At 39.8% G+C, this 13,996-nt stretch overlaps 1 long non-coding RNA gene across 1 annotated transcript in view; it reads right to left on the bottom strand.

Moving 5' to 3' along the window:
- LOC129037439 (uncharacterized) overlaps positions 1-13,050 on the bottom strand; it is a 149,229-nt gene extending 136,179 nt beyond the window's left edge. Inside the window, exons 1-2 of the long non-coding RNA XR_008502809.1 lie at positions 12,988-13,050; positions 9,737-9,906 (exon numbers count right to left, since the gene is read on the bottom strand). This is a non-coding gene — a long non-coding RNA (uncharacterized LOC129037439). The remainder of the gene's footprint in view (positions 1-9,736; positions 9,907-12,987) is intronic.
- Between the last annotated feature and the right edge of the window lie 946 nt (positions 13,051-13,996).

Below are 13,996 nucleotides of genomic sequence, written 5' to 3'. Positions count from 1 at the left end.
TTATGGTCATTAAAATAGACTGTGCCTTGTAAGTCCTTCCATAATGCCCAAGTCTGACCTTAAGTCTAAAATGAAACAAAGACATTTCTTCCATCTGGAAGATTCATCTATCACAAAACCAGCAGATTATTTACTTTGTTAATTAACCAACCGGAACACTGATATAAAAACCAAGCAGCAGAATTTAAGATTCAGCATAGGCATAACTTTGAATCCAGGCCATCTTCTTAGAAGCATCTAACTGGAAACTATACATTGCAACTCCCTAAGCCAGCTCAATTCAGCTTCTAGCATGTTCTCCCACTGCTTTCCACGGGATCACACAGAGCAGTCTGGCTAGAACACCTGCTGCTCAACCACCCACCCTGCACCTCACTCACACTGCCCCTGCTCAGTGAAATACCTGCCCAGTAGTCATCTTTCAAGAGTCTGTGGATAAGCTTCCTTCTGCCTTCTCCTTGAAGCCTTCCCTTACTCCCTCAAATGGATCTAGATTCTCAATCCTTTCCATCCTGGGAACATACCTAGCTCTATCCGACACCAGATTGTCATGCAGGCTCTTCAGTCTAACCCCACACACATATCCTATGGCTGGCTCCTCCTCATCCTCCAAGTTCCCCAGGTCGAGATTTCTCCAGAGGGGCCACCTCTGCCACTCTTTTCTCCTTCACAGATATTTCCATCATAATTCCTATCACGGCTTCTAATAATCGATTTATTCCATCGTTTACTTGTTACTTTTCAACCTCCACTACTAAATTTTAATCTCCAATGAAGACAGGCACCTCATCTGTTTAACTTTCATAGCAGTGTCTGGTACAGAGTAGGTAGAAACTCAATAAATATTTGTTGAAGGAATAAATGAATGGATGAACAAACTATAGCATTTAGTTTTTTGCTTCTGTTACACAGGGAACCATATAGCTTATCATCCAAACCAGGACACTTTTGAGGATGAAATTGAATAAACATTGTTAATTATATTGATATAAAACAGGCATCAGCCAGGACATATGATCACCATACACCACATCTGCTCCTAAATGTCCCATTTAACAAACAAGTTCACAAGATTCACAATATCTTTAGATGCCACATGCTGAACCATTTTCGTTTTGCTAAGATCAGATTCCTTCTCTTCAAGATCAAATCTTTGACTTGATATTTTCGTAGAACCATGTTGGTCACATCAGGCTCCAAGAAGGTGGAGCATTCTTCCTTTAGCACAGCCTCAAGCATGTCTTCATTGATAACAATGGCCTCACTCAATGAGCCCAAGGGAAAGGTCATTTCATTTCAAGGGTAGCTAATGCCATCTTGGATAGCCAGTCCAAGTTTATTTCAGGACAGGCAGCATTAGTGCCGCATTTAACAGCATGCGCAGATACCTCTGCAATGATTCTACTACAGTCCTGGAGAAGACGAAAGGCAGACAGAAGGCCATTGGTGGAAGAACAGCCTCTTGGATTCAAATTCTTCTACACTGTAACTGGGAATAACTGGAAGACTCTCAAAGAAGAGGGTTAGAGAGGGAACACCATAAGAGTCTGAGATAAATACTTATGGTCTGGGCTCCTAGGTCTGCTTTTTTTCAACTGTGCGACTTTGAAAAAGTTACATTTTGAGTCTCATCCCTTATCTGTAGAATACATTATAATTCTGCTTAACCCTGGTACAAATGAGATGATCAATAAAGCACCTATCACAGTGACTGACACATAGTAAGTACTTGATAAATGTTGCATAAAAGTAATAATCACTAGTCATTAATAAATGATGTCACTTTCATTAAAGAACTAGTATCTTAGTTCGGGTTTTGTTTTGTTTTGTTTTGGGTTTTTTGTAGACAGGGTTTCACCTGTTGCCCAGGCTGGAGTGCAGTGGCACAATTACAGCTCATTGCAGCCTCAAACTCCTGAGCTTGAGTGATCCTCACACCTCAGCCTCCCAAGTAGCTGGTATTACAGCCACACACCACCATATCTGGCTAATTTTGTTGTTACTGTTGTACAGACCAAGGTCTTACTATGTTGTCCAGGCTGGTCTTGAACTCCTGGCCTCAAGTAATCCCCCTGCCTCGGCCTCCCAAATTACTGATATTACAGGCATGAGCCACCACCCCTAGCTTATCTTAGTATAACATAGTGATCAAAAGCTCCAGAGTCCTGGGTTCAAATTCTACTGGTGCCATTTAGGACCTGTGTGGCCTTGAGGAAGGTATTTAACTTCTATAGGCTACAGAATTCCCGTCCATTAATTGAAGACAGTTATGTCTACTTCATTGGATTGTTGTGAAGATTAAATGAGATCATGCATATAAAATGTTTGGCATAAGCCTTAGCACATAGTATTGTATAATGTTTTTGAAGTAGAATTTGCTAGAAGTGCAGGTATTAAAGTAGAAACAAACAGCAAGGAGTAGAATATTTTGAGGGGCTTGTTAACCAGCCACAAGAGCAGGCTGTGCCAGTTTGTGCCATCTGGTCCCAAGAAACATCAGGGAGGGGAAACGGCAAGGAAGAGGTTGGGATATATAACATTGTCCATTGAGTGCCCTAATTGGGAAGAAGAGAGTAATCAGAAAGTGCACACTCCCTAAATGTTTCTGTATATGGGAGGGAAGAGAGACTGGAGGACAGTAAAGGCATTCCAATCCAGTGGATTCAGTGACCTTTATTTTTCCTTTGGCCTGGCTCTTAAAATAACAGAAAATGGCAGATTCTCATAGGTATTATAGAAGTCATTTTTTAAACATATTTTAACATTTCTCCCATTTTTAATGTTGACATTGTTTTAGTTCATTTTGTATTGTTCTAAAAGAAGACCTGAGATAGGGTAATTTATTTTTTAAAAAGAGATTTATTTAGCCCACAGTTCTAGAAGCGGAGAAGTTCAAGATTTGGCAGCTGCATCTGGTGGCTTCTGATGAGGGCCTCATGCTGCCTCAAACAGAGCAGAGAAATAGAAGGGGAACCAGGTGAATGGAAAAAAGGGCAAGACACATGTGGCAACCTCAATTTATAACAACGTGCTCTTGAGGGAAGTAATCCATTCCCAAGACAACTAACTCCATCTCCAGAGAAAGACATTAATGCATCTTAAAGACCTAATCACCTCTTTAAGGCACCACCTCCCAACACTGCCACATTGGGAACCAAGCCTCAATATGGTTTTTGGTAGAAACAAATCATATTCAAACCACAGCAACCAAGTTATATAACTCACTTTGGTCTAAAAACTCCCAAAATTTCCCTCTGGTAGCCACATAAAACATACCCCTGACAGTCCTTGAAAGCTTTCCTAACCCCAGGTTATTAAATGTGGAGTGAAACTAGGAATGTCTTTGTCTTACAAATGTTCTGTGATTGTTTTTAAAAGAATAGGTAAACTGCTAATTACCTTCCTTGGACATCTGACTCATTCCATTCCCTGAAATTTCAGACATGGAAAAACTCATTTGGAAATTCCAATTTTAATGATTCTCTAATTTACAGAGAGACTCTATTCCCTTCATCTTAGCACTGGACAATTGTATATATGCATATACTTTGTAATAAGGTCTTAGAACTCTAGAACTGCTGCATATGCGGGCATTCAATAAAATGGGACAAATGTCACACACACAAATGCAGACACACATACACAATAATATTTAAGTTTGTGTCTGAAAGACAAAAAAATTTCCATTTGCTTGTGACAAAAAAACATACCTTCAGCTAACTAGAGACCCTCTTGTATGCTTAGAAATGAAGATACTAATTGATGAGAGAGGGGCTTTTCAGAATCAAATGTCTCCAGTCTCTAAAGAAACTTAAAAGACCACATTTCATGTTAAACAAATAACCTGAAAGACTCCCTTGAAATCTAAACAAACACCATTAAATGGAGAAAAATAAGTGCTTTTATAACAACTCTAGGGTATGCCTGTCTGGTCACCATTATGAATACCTAGACACTCCATTTAAGAACCTGGTTTTGGAAATCCTAAATGGAGTGCAAACAAGGAATTTGTCAAACTTCAATTTAAGTTTACCTTATTTAAAAGTGATTATAATTTCTTTAAGTTTTTTTCCTTTCAAATGAAATTGTTTAATCTCTGACAACTGCATTCCTTAGTTTACAAGTGAATAATCTGAGACTAAGAAGATATCCAGGGGTAGGGTTGCCAGATTGAGCAAATAAAAATACATATTCAAACATTGTATGAGACATATGCATACAAAACAATTATTGATAGTTTATCTAAAATTCAAATTTTTGCTGGGCATCCTGTATTTTATCTGGACTTACACCTAGGTCCTCCACCTAATGAATGGGAAAGCTGATGACAGAACCTGGTGCCCTGACTGACAGCCCGGAAAAATACTAGCAATGAATAGGTTCCTCTTTCTGATGCAAATACATTCACAATTGTCCCTTGAAAATTAGATGCTGTGGAAAACCAAATGCTATGTAAGGTGAACCCTCCCCTCAGGAAGCCTAGAGTCTAATGGCAATTTCTAGTGAATCTGGAAGAGAAGAGAGACTGTCTGTAACCATCTCAGCAAACTGCTAACCAAGAAAATGGTTCTCACTCCTGGTCACACATTAAAATCACTTTGGGAGCTTTAAAAATAATTATCAGTGGCTCACGCCTGTAATCTCATCACTTTGGGAGGCCTAGGCAGGTGGATCACTTGAGGTCAGGAATTCCAGACCAGCCTGGCTAACATGGTGAAACCCCATCTCTACTAAAAATACAAAAAAATCAGCCACACATGATGGCATGCACCTGTAATCCCAGCTACTCAGGAGGCTGAGGCAAGAGAATCACTTGAGCCCAGGAGGTGGAGGTTGCAGTGAGCAGAGATCACGCCACTGCACTCCAGCCTGGATGACAGAGTGAGACTCTGTCTCAGAAAAAAAAAAAAAAAAAAATTATCAGTGCCCTGAAATCCTGAGATTCTGATTGAATTGGTCTGGGATAGGGCCTGGGAAAACGGTTTTTTTTGTTGTCGTTTTTTTTTTTTTTTTTTTGCCAAAATATTCCCAGATTATTCTAGCGTGCAGCCTGGTTAGCATAATGAACCAGTGGTCTCAGACTCAGAAATCTCCCCCAAGAAATCTGGATTCACCAATGGCTGGGTTTGTGCTAAAGTAGGCTGTGTGCATGCGTGTGTGTGTGTGTGTGTGTGTGTGTGTGTGTTTTCCCAAAGCCCCATACTTCCTGTATCCCATGGAGGTGTTCCAGTTGGCCACTTGGTCCTTCCAGTAAGACTCATTGAAGGGAGAGCATTTTGCTGGAATTCACTTTACCCCCATTCTGCCCTTGGTTCCTAGTCATTTCTTAGCCAATGCATTTTGTAGCCTGTGTCTTGAAAAATTCATTGTAAGTATACAGATCACAATAGACAATAGAGAAGAGATCATTCCATCTAACCCTGCAGTCTGCTCAGGATACCCCAGTTACCTGGGGTCAGACATGCAGCCTCTGGTCCAGAGTCAAACGTGTGGGTTCAGTGTTGTCTGAATATCTTCCCACTGGTAGAACCCACTAAATAAAAGCCCTTTTCAGTCTTACGACTTCCCATGAAGAGATAAATAAAGATGTGCTCTGGGTATTTTTATTATTGTCATTATATTTGTTGTCCTGGTCAGAGAGGGGTCAAAAAGCCACAACATTTTCCTCTGCCCAGCTATTATTGTCTTCCAAAAGACACAGTAGCACATGCTCAAGAGCTGGATTTCTCAACACAATCTAAGAAGACAAGATAAAGAAGCTAAGTCTCCTCTGTCCCGGCCTATGGCCCTCAGCTTCTCATTTCTGACATCATTTATGAGGAAGGCAAGTTCATTGCCTCGTTTTGCTGCATCTGTTCTCAAATTATGCCATCTTTCAACAACAGCCTAACTTAACATTTTTAAATCATTCTGACCACCATATGCCATCCAAAGTCCAAAGTAAATGGTATCTAACCTCCAGCTCTGAAGACACATGTGGCTGTGGCCAAGCCTACTTTCAAAGACTCACTGTTGTATACTGTCACGTGCTTAGGCCATTTTTACATCATTGTTAATCCTTTCATTCCAGAATCCATCTGGGATCAATTCAGCCTATGATAAGAACACCGTTCTCTTTTGGGACACTCATCCAAGACTGGTTTTCCTAGCTTAACACTCAAGAGATTCCACTTCTCCAAAAGTGTTAAGTTGAAAAATCCAGTACAAATAAACAAGATCAAACAGGGCCAATTGTATCCACCTAGAAATAATGAGAGGGCACTTTTTAAAAAATATATGAAAGCACTAAGTGAGTGCTCAATACCACTAATACCTGGAAACCTTAGGCTCAAGACAAGTCAAACAAATTCCAAATGCATCTAAGCCATGTTAAATATTTCCTGTCTCAATGACCAACAGGCCATGTTAAAACCAGTCCAACTCCTTTTGAAGGTCTCGTTCTTTTCCCCACATGAAGAGCAATGTAAGGATTCTGATCAGTGATGCAAGATTGCAAATTCTTATTGGGTAATTTTTCCCCATTAGTCAGAGATCAGCCTTGCCAACTTGGAGGCCTCACATGCTTTGCTGCCATTGGGAGCTAGCTGTCAAACTCCAGAGCTAATGGAAATATATTCTAAAAGCCAAATTCCACCCTTCACTTGCATGGTGACAGTTCCTAACCAGGTGAGAGAGCTTCAACCCCGTCCCAAAGTCTGAGACCTTCAGTCTTTCTTTGTCATCGCCTTCTTCTCATGTCATTGTCAGCAAATCCCCTTTGACAACCCTCTCTCTGTTCCCTTGGAAAATGCCCAAATTCTCCCAAGAGAGGAAGCATTATCTTTCTAAATCTTAATTTAATTGGAAAAGAGAGAGCTGAGATTTTTAAATTCAGGGCAGAGGCAGACTCATTCATTACCACTTCAAGGTCCAGGATTTGGGCTGATGAGCAAATAGATCAATCATATTGGGAGGTGTTCTGTACCTTCCTCTGTTATAACTCTAATTCCCACAGCCAAAAATATACATTCAGGAATAAACAGGCTGGTTCTCTCCAGTGTCTTCTCAACTGATAGTTCGTAACTGGTATGATAGTTAAATTCACGTGGAGAAGGATGCAGATTCATTTGCCAGACACAACCAAGACAGGGCCAACACCATCAGGGGCTTCTAGAACTAGAATGAAGTTTCCCTGCTTCAGATCAGAAGAAACTCAATTGGAGGCCCAGTCTTGTGTCTTATACATGTGCCTAACAACATACATAAAATCCCAGAGAGCTGTGTATCTAAGTGAGCCAACACTAGTTCACAAGCAGCAATGCAAAACCCCTTTCTTCCTCTGCCCTGTGGCAAAAAGTAAGTCTGTTCCATTTGTTTACAACCATTGCTGTTACTTTCCAGCATAACCATAATCTTATTTTGTAAATCCTATTCCTGACACACCTCAAACCATCTGCCCATTCTTTCTTGGGTTAGCTTGGGGCTGTTTGGCAAATGTCTGTCATTATCTGTAAGTGGAATATTTTTTAACAGAGTACATGCCCCTTGTAAAGGCATGTTGCCATGGCTGCTAGGTGCTCTGAAAAATATCCTTTGGTTTTTTTCTTGAAATCCAATATGCCTTTGGTAATTTTTAATATGTGTAGAATTAAGAAGAGACAAAGAGGCATAAATACAGCCCATTAGGCTTCAGATTCAAAATAAGTTTGTACACGCTCTCAGTCAAATACAAGGAATTGGCTAAAATTTTATTAATAAAAGTATATTTGTCAGTTTGAAGGAAGAGAAGACTTAGCCTATGTTTCAGATTCAGACTTGCAAACAGTTTTGAGGGGAACAAGTGATATAGTCTGAGCCGTAGAACTTCCACCATTTCTTGTCCCCATGGAGTGGGACCAGGGTTCTCAGCAAGTCACTACAATCTGTCTTTGCTTCATTATTTTGCCATCTTCTCCTTATTTAAACTACAGGGTGCTGAGAAAGACCCAGAACCCCAAACTGGATGAAGGATATGTGATAGGCAATTCACGGAGCACAGATACAAATGGACAAAAGTGAGAAAAAATGTCTTACCTTATTAGTAATCAAGAAAATAATAGAATAAAATAACAAGGTCACTGTTAGCCTCTAAAATGGCAAAGATTAAAAACAATGAAAATATGCATTGAGGGTGTGGGTAAATGTTCACTCTTAAGCACTGCTGGAGAAAGCAGAAATTCATACAACTCTCTTGGAGTCACTTTGGTAGTATCTAGAAAAATTTTTCTAGTACCTACCTTTGGCTACACTTCACGTATACACACACACACACAGACACACACACAGACACACACATGTGAATTTAAAAATTATTTATAGCGGCATTACTTGTAAAAGCCAAAAATTAGAATTAGCCTATCAAAAGAGAAATGGTTACATAAACTCTGGTTTATCTACCCAATGGACTATTACACTGCCATTAAAAAGAATGAGACAGTTCAACATCTTCCGATATGAAAAGATTGATATATTGACAATTAAGACAGCAACTTACAGAATATTAATATGTTTCAACTTATGGAAAAACGATGACTTACCTAGGTCTATAACAAAATGTGAAAAGGAGACTCTTTTTCAGTTTTGTCTAAGGCCCCAGAAGACCTAGAACAAAGCAAAAGGCAATTAGTGTTCTCACATTCTAAAATGAGTTTCTAGACCACCTAGACAGGACTTGCAAAGGAGACAACTGCAAACATTAGCCCATCACTCTCAAGGCTGTAAAAGGACTGAAACTGAAAACACTGAGAGAATTCCTTTGGAATGATTTTTCAGGGTGTGGTGGTGTTTCCACCTTTGCCTCTTTCTAAGTAAGAGAGGTTTCAAGGAGATCTGCCTGAATGCTGGAGTCTGCCAAGTGTAGACTGGCACTTGATTCAAGACCAAAGATCGTCTACTAGCAAGAGGCTGCAAATTGCGTGCGGAGGCCCAGGCACTGAGAGAGCTGCAGTGCAGCAGACAGGCCCAGGTACTGAGAGAGCTGCAGTGCAGCAGACTGCACATCTCCCAGCAGCAGCCAGAGTGCATCAGTCTTGCCCTTAGGCCATATGCAAGGGAGCCAGCCAGGATGGTCTTGAAAAGGGCCCTACCTGTAGAGAGGTTGACAACACTCCAACCATAACCTTCCTATCTCTTGATCACATTCACACACATACACCTACTGGGTGGAGGGCAAGCTTTTACTCTCCCCAGCCAGCACCTGCGTCTGTCAGAGGCTGCCCACAAGCTGCCGGAACCCACTAGGTGCACCAAGAGCCAGAGTGCCTGGGGTGATGGGTGGGACTTGAAGGGACTGGAGGAGTTGTTATACTACATGATTGTCCAAGAGCGTGAGAATGAATCTGCATATTATATTTATAGAGACAGCAAGGGGAAACTGTTTTCTACCTGTACTGTATGGAATCTCACGCTTTCAATATAATGTTAACAATTATACAGATAAAACAGATAAAAGGTCTGGAAATTTACACACAAACCAATTATGATTTCTAGAAAGCAGAATGTGGTTAGAGGATGAATAAAAAAAACTTATGCATTTTACTCTATACACTTCTACATAGCTTGATTTTTTAAAAAAAAATATGTACTCATCTTTTTTGTAAACAAAAACTTAAAATACACACACATATACGCACATATACTCACTGTATAAAAATTCAGAAAAGTAAGAAAAAGAAAACAAACAGACCATAAATGTAATTCCACTCCTCCCAGATCTCACCTCTGTTAGTATTTGATGAGTTTTTATTCACATCTTTTTTATGTAATTTGCTTGGAGCAGACAGGGCCTCACTGGGCATCACCAACAGTCAAGTTAAACAAGCAAGAACTTCAAGGATTGTTTACTGCTGCCACTCATATATTCCGTGGATATTTTGACCATATGAAAAGCTGGGTATAGGAACAAAGAAAACCAATTTGATACTTATGAGTCTGTCTCCCTTAGCTCCCTTAGCTTAAAATGTTCATAATTAAGATGGATATAAAAATTATCACTGTGACATTTTATGCACTGGCTCTAGACAGTAGCAAGGTAGAGGACTTGAAGATTAAGATTTACTGATCCCCTTATGAAATCACAAATGAGTATTTTAGTCAAACTTAACAATACTTACCAAGTCTGTCCAGAAAGCTCATTTGAGCCTCAAACAAACAACCTAAATGGAAATTCAAGAGAAGACTTTATCTCCTGTCTGAGATTTACACAAAAATCAAATCTGTTACAGACTCATCTAAAAAACACAGATAACCGACTTGAGACCTTTAGCAAATGGAGTGGCTGCTATACACGTGGAAATTACCTCCTTTGTTTTCAATTTCCTGGGAACCAGGGAGAAGTTCTGGTTTCTAAACCTTGAGGCAACATGAACAATGAACAATTGTTAGCTAGAAATAGCAGATGAAGCCTATTACTACACGACGGAAAGTAGACTGCACTGTCTTAAGGTTGTGTTTATTATACAGGCCTGGTGGGTAAAATGATATGGTAGAGAGTGAGTGTCCTGCTCAGTAGAAACCTCTGAGAAACCCTCCACTCCAAGGGAAGCATCCAACTTCTTTCTGTTTTTCCTCTTGTTGAGTATAGGCTTGGATAATTACATGTAATTTCCTAAGTCTGTCTTCATGAATGAAACTTCTTACCAATTTCTACCAAAACCCTCTACCAAATCAAATAAAGATAAGGTCAACAGAAAGCCAATACCATGCAAATACGCAGTAAAGGTCTTCATTTTTTTTTTTTTCATTTGAGTGGCAAACCAAAAATCTTGAAAAGTTAACAATTCCACGATCCAGCAAAACAGCAACAGAACACAAAAGCTTTCCCTTGGGTTAGAATATGAAAACTTTTTTCAAGAGTAAATTCAATTGAGCTGAAATTGTAAAACCTGGAATGGCAAAGTGTATTTTTTAACCAAATTTGTAGCAAGCCAGTCATACACAGAAAATAAACCCAAACTCAAGCTAGTACTGAAGTCTAGTTTCCTTTTAGCATTTTTTTTAAAAAGAAGAAAGAAAAATAAACTTTCTAGACTTGAAAATGCAGCCTTTAGAACAAGGTTCCAAGAGTTACTTGGATGTTGGCTGATGCTTACAAACTAATGCTAACAAGTGGAGTGTAAATGAATCAAAACCAGATAGATTCCATTTCCCTTCAAGTAAATGGAGGTTGGAGACGGGGAGGTGGTGGGAATGCTTCCCAAAATGTATGTGAATTTTACCAAAACCACAGTGTTCTGTATAAAAACTAGAGAAATATCATCTGAGCTTCAACTAGGGCTGGGTTTCAAAGAGGTGACATGAAGAGGGAGAAATGACACCCAGGAGCACCCTTCTGTGCCAGGCCATGAACTTCAGGAACACTGGTTTCACCCCCACAATAAACGGCACGGCTGGCAGGTGTTCTCCCCCGACTTCAGCGATGAGAAAATGAAACGGGTGTACTCGAGTCCCCTTCTCTAGGTCATTCAGCCAGGAAGTGACCCTGAAGGGCGTCTGCATTAGCAAGCAGTGCTCTCTCACCTCCTGTGCTCTTGTTCTATGAGAATCATTGATTACTTCAGCAAGTACGTTGTAATGATGCTTTAATGAGGCCATTTTGGAGCATTCTACCAATGCAATGCTAATCTTGTCAGGGCCAACACCTGTGCTGACTTAGATAGCGCCTATGGGAGAACTAGGTAAGGAGAGGTAGAGAGTCATCATATTTTTTGTTTTTGTTTTTGTTTTTGTTTTGTTTTGTTTTAGAGACAGAGATCTTGCTTTGTTACCCTGGCTGGAGTGCAGTGGCACAATCATAGCTCACTGCAGCCTCAAACTCCTGAGCTCAAGTGATTCTCCCACCTCAGCCTCCCAAGTAGCTGGGATTACAGGTACACACCATAATGCCTGATTAATTTTTACATTTTTTTTTTGTATAGACAGGGTCTCGCTATGTTGCCCAGGATGGTCTCAAACTCCTGGCTTCAGACAATCCTCCTGTCTCAGTCTCCCAAAGTGCTGGGTTTACAGGCATGAGCCACTGCGCCCAGCAAGAGTCTTATCTTGATTTAACTTAGGATCACCTTGAATTCATGTCATAAATCCAAGTTACTCAACTGTGGGGCAGGACTGTGCTTCACCTGCATTACCTAACTCCTTTAATCCTCAAAATGACTATGGGTTTTATAGCATTTTTATCCCTATTTTATGCCTAAGAAAACAGGCTTGGAAAGGCTAAGGAAGAGGCAGAGCCAGGATTCTCACCCAGCCTACCTGACCCCTCCAAGTCCAGATCATGTGCTCTTACCCCCTTCACAAAACTAAAAGGTTTATAATTCTAGAAATTATGCAGCAGTGGCTTTTCAAGGTATGTGGCTATCACTGATAGCAGCTTCCTACACATGTATTCGTTCATCCAAAAGGTATTGATTAAGTGACTACAATATATAAGACTGGAGGGTTATAAAGAGATCTAAAAATGTTCAAGTTCTTGTCCTTAGACTCAAGCCATGCACAGCCCAGACTTACTCAGTTCTGGATTTTCTCCTGGTCTTCTGGCTATCTTTTGAACTCACTTGTTATTACACCAGTTTCTTTATTTTGGACATGTCCAAATTTCTGGTTTAGATAAGTTTGTCCCCGAGACAAGTGAACTTCATCAAGAGATAAATGAATGGAGAGATAGCTTTAAACCAAGGGCCTCTGGCATTCATAGAGTATCAGAACTTGAAGGGATCTGACAGATGGAGCCTGTATGGGTCAGAGTAGTCTAACTGCTATAACAAACAAGCCCAAAAGTTTACTTCTTGCTCTCACAAAATTCAAGGGGTACATTTCTGGTTGGGCCTCTGTCACACCTGTGGTGACATGTGGGGATCCAGGCTCCTCCCCTGCTGTGGCTCCACCATCTCAACAAAAGGTTTCAGGATGCCCCAGACTTCATCCCCACAGCAGACAGAAGGCAGAGAGAAACGTCAGAGCAGGCATACTTACTTCTAACTGCCTCCTCCCATTCCATCGGCAAGAGTTAATCACAGTGCCACCTTCACGCCAGGGCCTGGGAGGTCTGTATGCAGGTTACCAGGAAGAATAAGTCAGTTTAGTGAGCATGCGGCCCATAAAACCACTGTGCAGGTGAGGAAACTGCTGCAAAATACCTACTGCTACAAAGTGCCTACGGGAATCAACCAGTGTCACATAGGAGCAGATTCCATATTCCACTGCAGCACTCTTTGCCTACAACATTGATGCTTCCTAAAAAAACATTGTCTTGCTTTTATTTCTTATATCATACTTACTACATAAATTTTAAAAATACAGAAAAACTTAAAGAAAATAAGATTGCACTATACTTTTCCAACATAGTCGCTCTTTATATTTTGATGCCCGCTAGCTTCTTCCACGTGTGTATCCTTATTATATATCACACAGACAAATTTTAATTATAAAATGTTCCAAACATACAGAAAGCAGTATAAAAGAAACCTAGGGATGCACCACTCAGATTTAACAAATGTTAACATTTTACCACATTTGCTCAGTTCGCTCCTTTAGAAATAAAATGGATCCAGCTGAAACTCATCTAATTCTTTCTCATTCCTAAAGGAAATGAAGAAGTGCTATCCTAAAGCTGGTGTGTATAGATCCTGTGAATGTTTCTGTACTTTTACTATATATATATATAGATAGAAACGTTTTTGTACTTTTACTGTATATATATACACAAATATATATACTGTATGTATATATATATACAAGTACAAAAGGCACTGTATATATATATACAAGTACAAAAAGTACTGTATATGTATATACAGTACTGTATATATATATATATCAGCACAAAAAGTACTGGTATATATATGTACAAGTACAAAAAGTACTGTATATATATATATACAGTAAAAGTACAAAAACGTTTCTATATATATATACACATAGAGAGAGAGAGAGGCAGTCTTACTCTGTTTTATATATATATATATACAGTAAAAGTACAAAA

Source organism: Pongo pygmaeus, chromosome 4 (genome assembly GCF_028885625.2).
Source record: "Pongo pygmaeus isolate AG05252 chromosome 4, NHGRI_mPonPyg2-v2.0_pri, whole genome shotgun sequence".
NCBI lineage: Eukaryota > Metazoa > Chordata > Mammalia > Primates > Hominidae > Pongo > Pongo pygmaeus.
Note: the sequence above shows the minus strand (reverse complement) of the source record. Positions and strands in the feature narration are given on the sequence as shown.